This window comes from Puntigrus tetrazona, chromosome 2 (assembly GCF_018831695.1).
Source record: "Puntigrus tetrazona isolate hp1 chromosome 2, ASM1883169v1, whole genome shotgun sequence".
Classification (NCBI taxonomy): Eukaryota; Metazoa; Chordata; class Actinopteri; order Cypriniformes; family Cyprinidae; genus Puntigrus; species Puntigrus tetrazona.
In genome coordinates, this window is record NC_056700.1 from 4,798,475 (window position 1) to 4,809,031 (window position 10,557).

At 47.7% G+C, this 10,557-nt stretch overlaps 2 pseudogenes; both read right to left on the bottom strand.

The window, feature by feature from the left end:
- Nucleotides 1-544: 544 nt before the first annotated feature.
- LOC122357277 lies at nucleotides 545-3,129 on the bottom strand (annotated as a pseudogene).
- Nucleotides 3,130-6,207: 3,078 nt separating this feature from the next.
- LOC122324432 lies at nucleotides 6,208-7,432 on the bottom strand (annotated as a pseudogene).
- Nucleotides 7,433-10,557: the final 3,125 nt, after the last annotated feature.

Here is a 10,557-nt window from a genome sequence, read left to right on the forward strand (position 1 = left end):
GTGCTTGATATCAGGCCTATAAATAGCGTTTTAAAAGCTCAGTGTCTCAGAAACCCCGTGAATCAAACGAGAGGCTTTCTTTCTTTCACAGCTCGGCGTTTAATTCTTCAGCACGTCTTTTATTAAGTAAACTGTATTTATTTTTACAGCAGTCTAATAAAGACTCGCTCTTTTCTTTTCTGAAGAAGCGGCTTCTTCTTATTTCTACTAAACTCTTTCTCAGACGCAATGTTCTGCCTCCAAACATGTATTTTAATCGGAAGAAGCACGTCCCGTTTGAAGACCGCTTTTTAATTATTACCAAGCTATAAAAATATAATTCGCGTTAAACCAGAAAGTCTTTGTCGCGTTTTGCGCAAAAACAAAATAACTCGGTTAAGCAATAAATAAATAAATACACTTATTGATCTGCTTTTCTTTTTTTTTTGAGAATACATAGTTTTATTGTACTGTACATAACTGTAATTTGTCAACTTTTTAAACTAACAAAAGTGCAATCATTATTATTCTAATACGGTTTTCGTAGGCCCCATTGACCCTGAAGATATAAGAGCCGTCAGAAACACACACACAGAAGGTTTAGACAAACGAGATACTTCTTTGATCGACATGCACGGGCTGTGTCCTGATCCTCGGCTTCTGAGCGCTTTCCCGTAGTATCCTCTCTCTCTCTTTGGAAACGCGCTCGAACCAAACGCTCGCGGACTCGATAAACGGCTTGGATTAAAACAACGTCGCGTGGACATTTCGAGGTTTTGTTTTTTTTTCCCAGATAGTAAATATACGTCATAATCTTTCCAAAGAAAACAAAACAAGAAAAGAAGCAGAAGCCCGAACGCTTTCCTCTGCTGCGGTCACTCGACTTCTTCTTCTTCTTCTTCTTCTTCTTCTTCGTAGTTTCTCAGATCGACTTCCGCTCGTTTCACGCGTTCTTCGGGACTTCAGAGTTCGCTCCGTACTCTCGGGTGTATTATTTTTATTTTGGCCGCTCAGAGTTCGGTTACATCACGCAGGGCTTCACGTCTTGGCAGACTCCTTGGTGATGGAGCTGGTGGTGGTAGTAGGACCCGCTGCCGGACGGGTGAAACGACGTGATGCCGTTGAAGTTCAGCACAAAGTCTTTTCTGTCGCAGACCGGCGATGAGTGGCTCTGGTATCGAGACATTCCTGCTGGAGAATAATAATAATAAATAAAATTTAAAAAAAAACACCATTAATATATTGCTGGAATAATTTCATCATCGGAAGCATGCGCGGAAGTGGAGCTTGCGTTTCAGTTTAGCGCTTTTTACGTTTTTATTTTTATGCTTATTATCAGCTCAGACAGAATGCATTCTAGTGCTTCCAGCATTTTCAAGAACAATGCCATTGTTTTCTCTAAGTGGACTTAGTTCAAGCGATGTCAAACTTCCTCGGTTTTTTATTTTTAAGCGCGCTGTTATAATGATAACGATTATTCTCGGCACATTTCTTGTGTTTTCTTCTATCGGAAAGCCTTTTGTGTGTGTAGGTGTGTGTCTGCTGTTCACCTGGGCCTCCTACGAAGCCTCGGGGCTCGATCGGTTAAACCGAGCACGCGCGTAAAATCCTCTTCAGTTCGGGTCAAGCTCGGGTTTTCGTCACCGAACCGCCGGGAAACGACGGGAAAATCCCAAACGGCTCACAAAGGCCTTTCGAGTCATTTTCCGAATTATCTCGCGTCTCCAAAACAGCGCCGAAGGAAAAGCGGCCGAAAACGAACTTTAATCGTGCTCTAACACACCGCATTAAAGCTCGTAGAGGCCTCGGGGACAGAGATACGATACAATTTATAAAAATAAAATATGATTGTACGCTCGCACGGCTATCTGCACTTTTCTGTAAATGTTGTTTGTAAATACAGCACGCCTTTTAAGCATTAACGAAATCGCTTCGAAAAACCGCGCCGCACTTGATTTGTGATTTAATTCAGGCAGGCTTTTCGTTTTAAACCGCGTTTTTATTTACGGAAACTACGCCAGATACTAACGCGTGGCATTTTTTAAATATATTAAACTGGGTTGCTTTAGCCTGCGTTTCTGGCGTTTTTTAGAGAGCTGCGGAAATATAAAGTCGAGACGCACCTGAGATGTCCGCCGATTCTCTGCCGTTGTGATGCAGGTAGCCCTGCTCCAGAGAGTAAGGAGGCATGCTCTGGAGTGTAGTCCAGAGGAGTTCTGGGCTGCTGGAGGCCAGCGGCTGCTGTTTAATGTAAGGAGACACGCCTGAAGAAGCCCAGTGCGCCGAGGCGGCCCCCTGTACGGAGAGTGGCACTCCAGGAGCCGCTCATGCCGCTCGGGGGAGAGTGCAGCGGGCTGTTGCTGTTTTCCGGGCCGTACTCGCCGTTGGAAGCGACCTGGCACGCCGTCATGTACGTGGAGCCCGAGCTGGGCGACATGTGGGAGACGTGGTGGCCCGTGCCGAGGCTGTCGTATCCCGCGTGGACGCCGGGCACCGGGTTGCTCATCATGTCCAGGTTGTAGCCGTTGGCGTGGCAGGCCAGGGACGCGGAGGGCGACTGGAAGTCGAAGTTCTGGGGCAGCATGGAGGCGCCGAAGCCGATGCCGTTCATCATGCGGTACATGGGTTTGAGCGCCTGGCATTTCCTTCGGAAACCCCGGGGCCTGCGTCGGAAGGAGCCCTCCTCGAACATGAACTCGCTGCCGGGGTCGATGGTCCAGTAGTGGCCTTTCCCGGCCGCCCCGAGGCCTTTGGGAGCTTGATGAAGCACTCGTTAAGAGACAAATTGTGTCTGACCGAGTTTTTCCAGCCCTGGTAGGAGCCCCGAAAAAACGGGAAGCGCGCCTGGAGGAACTGATAGATCTCGCTCAGCGTTAACCTTTTGGTCGGAGAGCTCTGTATCGCCATGACTATGAGGGCGATGTACGAGTACGGGGCTTTTTCGGGCGCCTCATGCCCGAGTTGGACTTCTTGCCCTTGCTGCCGGTGGCGGCCGTGCTCTCCAGCGCCGTCTGCGTGCTCTGAAGCGCCGAGTGCATGGCGCTGGACGCGGGGCTGGACCTGATGGGAGCCGGCGTGTCCAGCGGCTGCTGGGAGCTCTCGGTCGTCATCGCGGAGGAAGCTGGACGGACGTTAAAAGACGGGTTCGGTCTTCAGGAGTAAGAGTCTGGGGCTAAAAATACGGGAGAAACCGCGCGTACTCCGAGCAAATCTCTGCTAAAAGCCAGCGTCTGTCCGAGGTCAGTGCGCCACAATTGTGCTCCCGGTTGAAGCCACCAGCTGTGTGTATGTCGCCAGGATAGCGACCCTCCTTAGTCTCTTTGGTGGCCATCGCGAAGACTAATCCTTTAAGAGAAGGAAACTCAATGCTCCAGAGTCCTCTGGCGCAAAGACGTGCGGCCAAACAAAACGCGACCACCTATCAATTCGTAAATCTCTCTCTGTGCCCCCTAGATCCCCGCTAAATTCCTCCAAGAAATCTCCTCAAACTGCGGAGACCCACCCTTTTTCCATGTCTGGCATGCCTCCAGCTATCGGTCTGGCAGGAGGCTGTGCAGAGTCCGAGCAGAGAGACTCCCCACCTCCCTCTGACAGCCTAAATACACGCAATAACGCCATTTATCAAGCCTAGTCCGACGTTTCAATCAACAGCGCCACACGCCAAACACCGGGGCGAAGGCTGTCAGGGCTCCAGTAATTAATGGCGTGCTTTGGTGAGAGTTCTGGCGCTGGAGGACGGGAGGTCGAAGCTGAAAAGCACTTCTAGTGAGTGGCACGGTGTAATGGCGCGCTCGGCCGTCGAGGGAACGAGTCCATCTCCTCGCCTAAGAGCGAAGAGCGCGAGCCCGTAAGGCGGTGACCCGCGCGCGCATCTCGTCGAGCGCGCGTGATGGGGGTGGGCGAGAAAAAAAAGCCCGTCTCCGAGTGTATACAAGTTCTTGTAAAGGGCTGTTCTGGATAAATGATTTTGACATGAGTGGAAGCAGGCTTTTTCCATCAGCCGCTGCGCCAGGGCTCGGATACCACACACAGCGCAGTGTCGGCTTTACCGTCCCGGACCCCTATCATCCCCGAGAGAGGGCCTAATTAATTGTGGAAAGTGAGCTTAATTGGCCATGCGAAAAAAAAGAAATCAAAAAAGAAGGGAAAGGTCTCCAATAACGAGAAAAACAACAATAAGCGCGCGCGCGTTTCGATGAGACGTTTAAACAATAAATGTTTGATCGAAAACGCGAGCGTGCGTGCATAATAAAAAAATAATAATAATATAATAATACAATAATAATAATAGCTCGATGCAGTTTTCAGGATCGCGTAATCTAAGCAGTCGGTTCTATTGTTAACGAATTTAATTTTATTATCGTCCCTCGCTTAGGCCCGTTTAAAACGATTCCCTGAGTCCGAGTAGATGTGTTTATTTGCTCTGTAAACGAATCTATTCCACTACTGTTTACCGGCCTCTTGCCGTTTCGACAAGGCCTCTTTTTCTGTTCGATAAAACGCGCGAGGGCAATATTCGCGGGCAGCAACAAGCGGCCTCACATCTCTATCAAAGGCAACAAAAGGATGTGGAGATAACATCAGCCCTCGTCATAACAATAAAGGTAAAGAAAATAATCGGCCCAAAAATCCCCGGCGACATCAAACCCGCCGTCCCCGCTGCGCTCAGGATGCACGCTTGGTTTGGGAAAAGCCGCGCTCGGTGCAGAAGAAAAATACGCGAGAGACTTTGAAGGTTTCTGGTCGCGGGGATAGTGTTGTTGTACCAGACTGCTGGATTCCTCTGCTGCTGCAGGTGACCTTTCGGTCGACGTCGAGCCTCCGAATGACGGCGATATCGACGCGCTTTACTCTCGCGTGACAGGGCTTCGCTTCGGGGACGGATATCTGCAGTTCTGGACAGAAAATATAAATATTGAGCTGCTAAATATATCCGTGTCCGCTCTCGGGAAACTCTGCGAAGAGAAACAAAGCCCTGAGTTCTCGAGGCGCCTGTTTTCTCCCCTCTCGAGTCCAGAGACTAGAGATTGTTTAAATGGCAATCAAACAAATAAACCGCGCGATGGTAACAGAGATTGCGCTCGGGGGATTTACTGACGCGGGTCTTCATTTCGATGCGAAGAATACGACAAATAAACACATTTGGATAGCTACGAAGATGTGCTCCGCAAACGCTATATTTCGTAAAAGGGGACCGAACGAGGTAATGTCACGCGTGCGCGGCGGAGAGTGAACGTTACATCCTGTAGGTCGCAGTATAGTCTCTCCAGAGGATGAACCCTTTAAACTCCATAAATGGCCACAGGCCCCGTCAGGTTGATCGGTGACGTCACGCTGCGCGTCTGACGTAGAAGCTGAGCTCCATTCATTTCTGTCTTAGTTTGGCGGGAGCGAGCGGCGCGTGATTAACGATGTCTGTCATTTAGAACAGATCAGAGGAGCAGAACAGCATTTGTGAGCGACATTTAGGAGATATGAATGATTCAAAAAAATTAAATCGAATCATGTCCACGTTTGAAATGATGGGGTTTATTCCCACTCAATTCATTTAATAAATCGATTTATTGTGGATTATTTGATATAATTCGTGCTTCTGAAACGTATGCTTTGTTAGAATTATTTATATATATATATATATATATATATCTGATACGCCTCTGTTTGTCAAAAGAAAGCTTCAAGATAACAACAAGGATTAATATAGTTACGCAATCCCAAAATATAAATAATAATAATAATAATAATACTAAAACGAATATAAAAAAACAAACAAGTAAATGCATAGATGAATAAAAATAAAAACGAACGACCGTAAAAACGATGATAAAAAGTGCTCTTATTACTTGTAATAACGAAATGCTCGAGACGGGTAACGTTTAAAGGACAGGCTTCTGATCAGGTAGATCCTGTACTTCATCTTATCTTCAGGACCGTGGACAGCTCGTGGAAACGTATGGAACCTGAAGCCATTAGTGTCCTCAGCAAAGTCTCTTCTATTAATACACACGCGTCAGGATGAGGATGCAGGGGGTGTGAAGAGAGAAGGGCATGATCATAACACCACCTGCTTTCAAAGTCTCCTGCCATCATTACATTCAGGGTTAGCTTTTGTGTGTAGCTTTTAGTTCGTTTTAGAAATCGTATGTAATTATCTCAACATACTGGGTATTCGTGGAAATATGATGACAATAATATAGACAAATCTGGATGAATGACAATCAGTTCGTGTTTCATTTGAAAACATGTTTTTTTATTCAATATAAAATGCGCATGCATTCTCTCAGAAACAAAATAGTTTACAACAATTCCAGTTTAGATGCAGCAGCCTCACGAGAACTCAAATCGAGCTGGTCTCCTTAAAACGAGCTCGCTCTTATGAGAACCTCTCGAGGCACCTGCTTCAACACACACTCAGGACAGACACAAGGGACAAATAAATACAGGGTCGACGGCCTGAAACGAGGCAGCCGCTCAGCAGGACAGTGACATGAAATAGTTCTCAACTTTCACTCTCGTCATTCCGCGTAAAACCTTCCCGGGCGATCTTTACGCGTGAAATGTATACGTCTTCGTCGAGTCACAAGTGCTCAGAAAGTGCCAGAGAAAGTGCCACGCGGCGTTACGACAGCAAATAGTCGATCTTGAACGGGTGAAAGCCCGCGGACGCGCGCGGCACCGACAGGCATTCGGCCGTCAGCTGAAACGGGAGAAAGTCCCGCTGGTGACGGAAGTCCTCCGGGGCTCCAGCGGGTCCGAGCGCGGGCGAGCCCCTGGCATGACGTATCCGCCGTGCCAGGGGTCGGCTTTGCGTTCCTCCTTCCTGAAAGGTCGGCTGAGGATGCTGTCGATGGCGAAGGAGCTCGTGAACTTGGCGCTGGAGGGAGGCGTGGCGATAGCGTCCACCGCGGGAGCTTGGCCCGGCCCCTCTGGCTCCTTGCCCGCTTTTTTGCTGATGCGCTTTCTCCTCCGACGAAACACTCCGTCCGCGAAGGTGTACTCGCTGTGTGGGTTCAGCATCCAGTAGTTGTCCTTGCCCCACGGTCTGGAGGGATCCCGCAGCACCTTGAGGAAGCAGTCGTTGAGAGACAGGTTGTGGCGCACCGAGTTCCTCCAGCCGGTGTAGCTGCCTCTGAAGAACGGAACTTTTTCATGAGGTAGTCGTTGATTTCGGCCAAAGTCAGGCGGCCCGGAGTTCGAGTCGCGGATGGCCATGGCGATCAGAGCGATGTACGAGTACGGAGGCTTGGGTCTCCTGGTGTAGGGCTTGCCTTGCCCTCGGCGCCCGGAGGAGCAGGTGCGGGGCTGTGCGCCACGCAGTCTCCATCCGAGCCCAGCTCTTCCTCCGCGGACATCGGCGACGGGACGCTGCCCTCGGCGTCGCTGCAGAGCTCCGCGGGCTTGGAGTCGAAGTGACCCCGCGGAAAACCTCCAGCTTCATCGGCTGAGCTCGTGGCACTTCTGAGCGAGAAAACACCGGAGACGGCGCGCCAGAAGAGCCACGCGGAGCTGTCAAACACGATCCAGCGCGCGAGACTGACAGGACCTGTACCTGCTGCAGATAAGTGCTCTTCACATCCTCGCGCGCGCTCGGCTCTCTAATATAGGCGCTCACCTCTGGGTATGCCTACAGGGGCGGGGCCTGTCTTTAAGTCTTAAAATCACTCTTAGAAAAACATGGGTCGCGCACACCCTGTTTTGAAATGTGTGTGCGTGTGTGTGTGTGTGTGTGTGTGTGTGGACAGACATCAGACAGGCCCGTGATGAACTGCTCGTGTTTGTGTCGAGTTTCGTCACAGCGAGGCTTCACCTGCGTCCTCGCTCACCTTTGCTCCGCAGAAGAATTTCTCCTCAGGAAAGCAGGTGGCGTGCGTTTATCAGACATGGCTTCACCTGTAGGAGGAACGCTCCTGTTACTAACCCGTCAATCACCTCACTCATCAGTCATTACCTGCAGTGCCTTACATGACAGTTGTTTATGATATTAAACCTCTGGTGGAAAACACTCGGTTGGAGCATTAAAATTACTGCAGAAGAGGACGTTTTAAAAGAAAAACTATGATGTCCTGCCTGTGCAGTTGCTTAGCGTCCCATTTATACATGGAGATACAAATTAACGATGATTGTCGTCATGCAGGTAAATGAGGTTGCATTAAAGATTTGTCGTTAAACACTGAAAGGACACATTAATTGCATAATGCATCAAAAAACAGCTTACACTCCACAAACAAGGATAGCATGCAAAAAATGTGTAATGATTTCCTCAGATAATGGATGCATGCTTCAGTGTCATGACACTCATTTGGGTCTGCAGACTCAAAGAAAACGACGCATTTCATACATATATTGTCTTAAATGTATGATTCTGTGCGTTTTTAAATGTTACTTGTTGGGGAGGAGGGTTTAAATTGAAAATGTCATTCATACTAATGCCACAATGAAGAAAAGCCCTCAAAAACAGAAAATCACACAACTTTAAGGAGTTCATTTATTTGTGTTTGCGCTCTTCCTCCTTTTGTCAATGCAATTGCACAAATAAATGAAATAAATAATATAATTATTGAACTAAATGCTAGATTGGTCTACGTTCAATAAGCATTTAACATCTGATCACTTTCTGTCTCTGATGAACGATGAGGAGATGCATTCAATTCAAATAGTTTGGATGCATGCGCTCATTCCGCTTTTCTCCTAGTCTTCTCTCAGAAATAAAAGCTCAAAAGCTGTCTCTGGGGCGTAGCTTTGCAAAAGGTTCGCGTTTGTCCATTTCGGTACCTTAAAGACACATATCAGTACTTTAAGTGTACGCGTTGATCCTAACAGGTAGAAAAGCGCACCTTTTGAAAAGGTAATGCCTCGGCTTCAGAGCGTATCAATAGTTCAAACGCATGCTTTACATGTTTGCATATTTAGAGTAACATTCTGTAAGTGTCAGTGGTTTTGTGTGTGCTGCTGACGCTCATTTAGTTCCAGAATCAGTTTGAGACGCACATCACCGTCCTCCCATCTCATCCTTGTGAAGAGCCATCCGTTGACCGCTTCTTGTTTTCTACGCTTGGGTCTGTGTTTCCAGCTGAGAGAGTCCAGCGGTCTGAACCATAACTCAAATATTTATATCTGAAGTGCTCGCGGATCCTCATTAACGTGCGAGGAGAGGTTTACTACACCGGATGAAGCAGGGCTTCCACTTCCAGTACACCTGAGCGCCTCGTTAGCAGCTAATCACCTTTCACTGACCGTAAAAACAGGTTCAGGGTGTGACGGGAAAAAGCATGAGGCATACAGTCCTCTGCTAATGAATCAATTAAAATAAGCTGTGTATTAAATGCCCACAACGCCTGATTGAGATCTCACCTCTGCAGTTCTAAAGGCAGGACTGCTCTATTTGGTGACTAATGTATGATTTCAATTAGATTTGTAAATATCATTTCAAGGTTCGCTCATTTTTGAAGCAGTCAGAGCTAATTAAATCGGACAAATGTAATTATTGTCATACGCGGAATGGGAAACGCGAAGCTCGCTTTTGATGCACGCGAGAGATTTGTGTGAAATCGGGCGCTTTTTCAAACTGGTCAAAAGCGCGCAATAAACGCACGCCCACCTGGGTTTCTACACTTCACGAAAGGTTTTCATGTGCTCTAATGAGCGTCACGATTTTGGACCCGTGACCGATATTTGAATGCGGTTCATTAAAACTTGGCCCAATTGGTGATGTGAAATGTCAGAGGCAGGGTTATTTTCTTCCAGCAGCGGGAATGAATGGGTATTCCTCTCTGAAAGCCTGGCCTGGACCTGCTTACTCCTCGCCGGCCTAGCCAAATAAATACGGCGCATACTGCGGTCTGCAGAGCTGCCTTCTGCAGGGCAGGTTCAACAAAAAAAAATATGATGGACCAGTGGAGTTACAGGCATGTGCACCTCTAATTTTCCTCTCCTGTGTTTATATGTGGCTTTCCAGATTGAAATTGTTTCCAGTAATCTGGAGCGCATAACTAACAGGCCTGAGCATAAACAGTCCTGGCGCAGCGCAGGCCAGACCTGATGGGCTTTTTCTTGAACAATGCGGCTGGAATTGAGAAATTTCTCACAGCTAAACTCAGTCCTATCGCTCTTCGCTCCATTGTTTTGTCGAGACGATCTCCTACCGACGCCAGCAATAACCTTCAGACTCTTTTAATCTCTTTTAATACGCCTAATCTTCTTCGATCCAGGCCATGCGTTATCAACTGAGCATCTCGCTACATTTTGATCCAAAACTGGTAGAAGAACCACCGCCGCGTGATCGGTTTTCCACGGCCTTCTTCTGTAACGCTTTGTTTATAATCGCAAACAGAGACGGAGCATTCGGGATTCAGGCCTGGAGTCATCCGTAATAGCAAAAATCATCCAGAAACTGGCGCAGAGTCTCTCTCGCTCTCTTCAGTTAACTGAAGAAATGCTTGTCAAGGTGTGACGCATGAAGAGTAGTGAAGTGAAGTTATCAGGAGAGCTATCAAATACATTTTCTTCTTTGGTGTGACCTATATGCTACTTAAAAACATAAATAAAAACACAGAATGAGGGCTTTGTTGCTCAACCAAT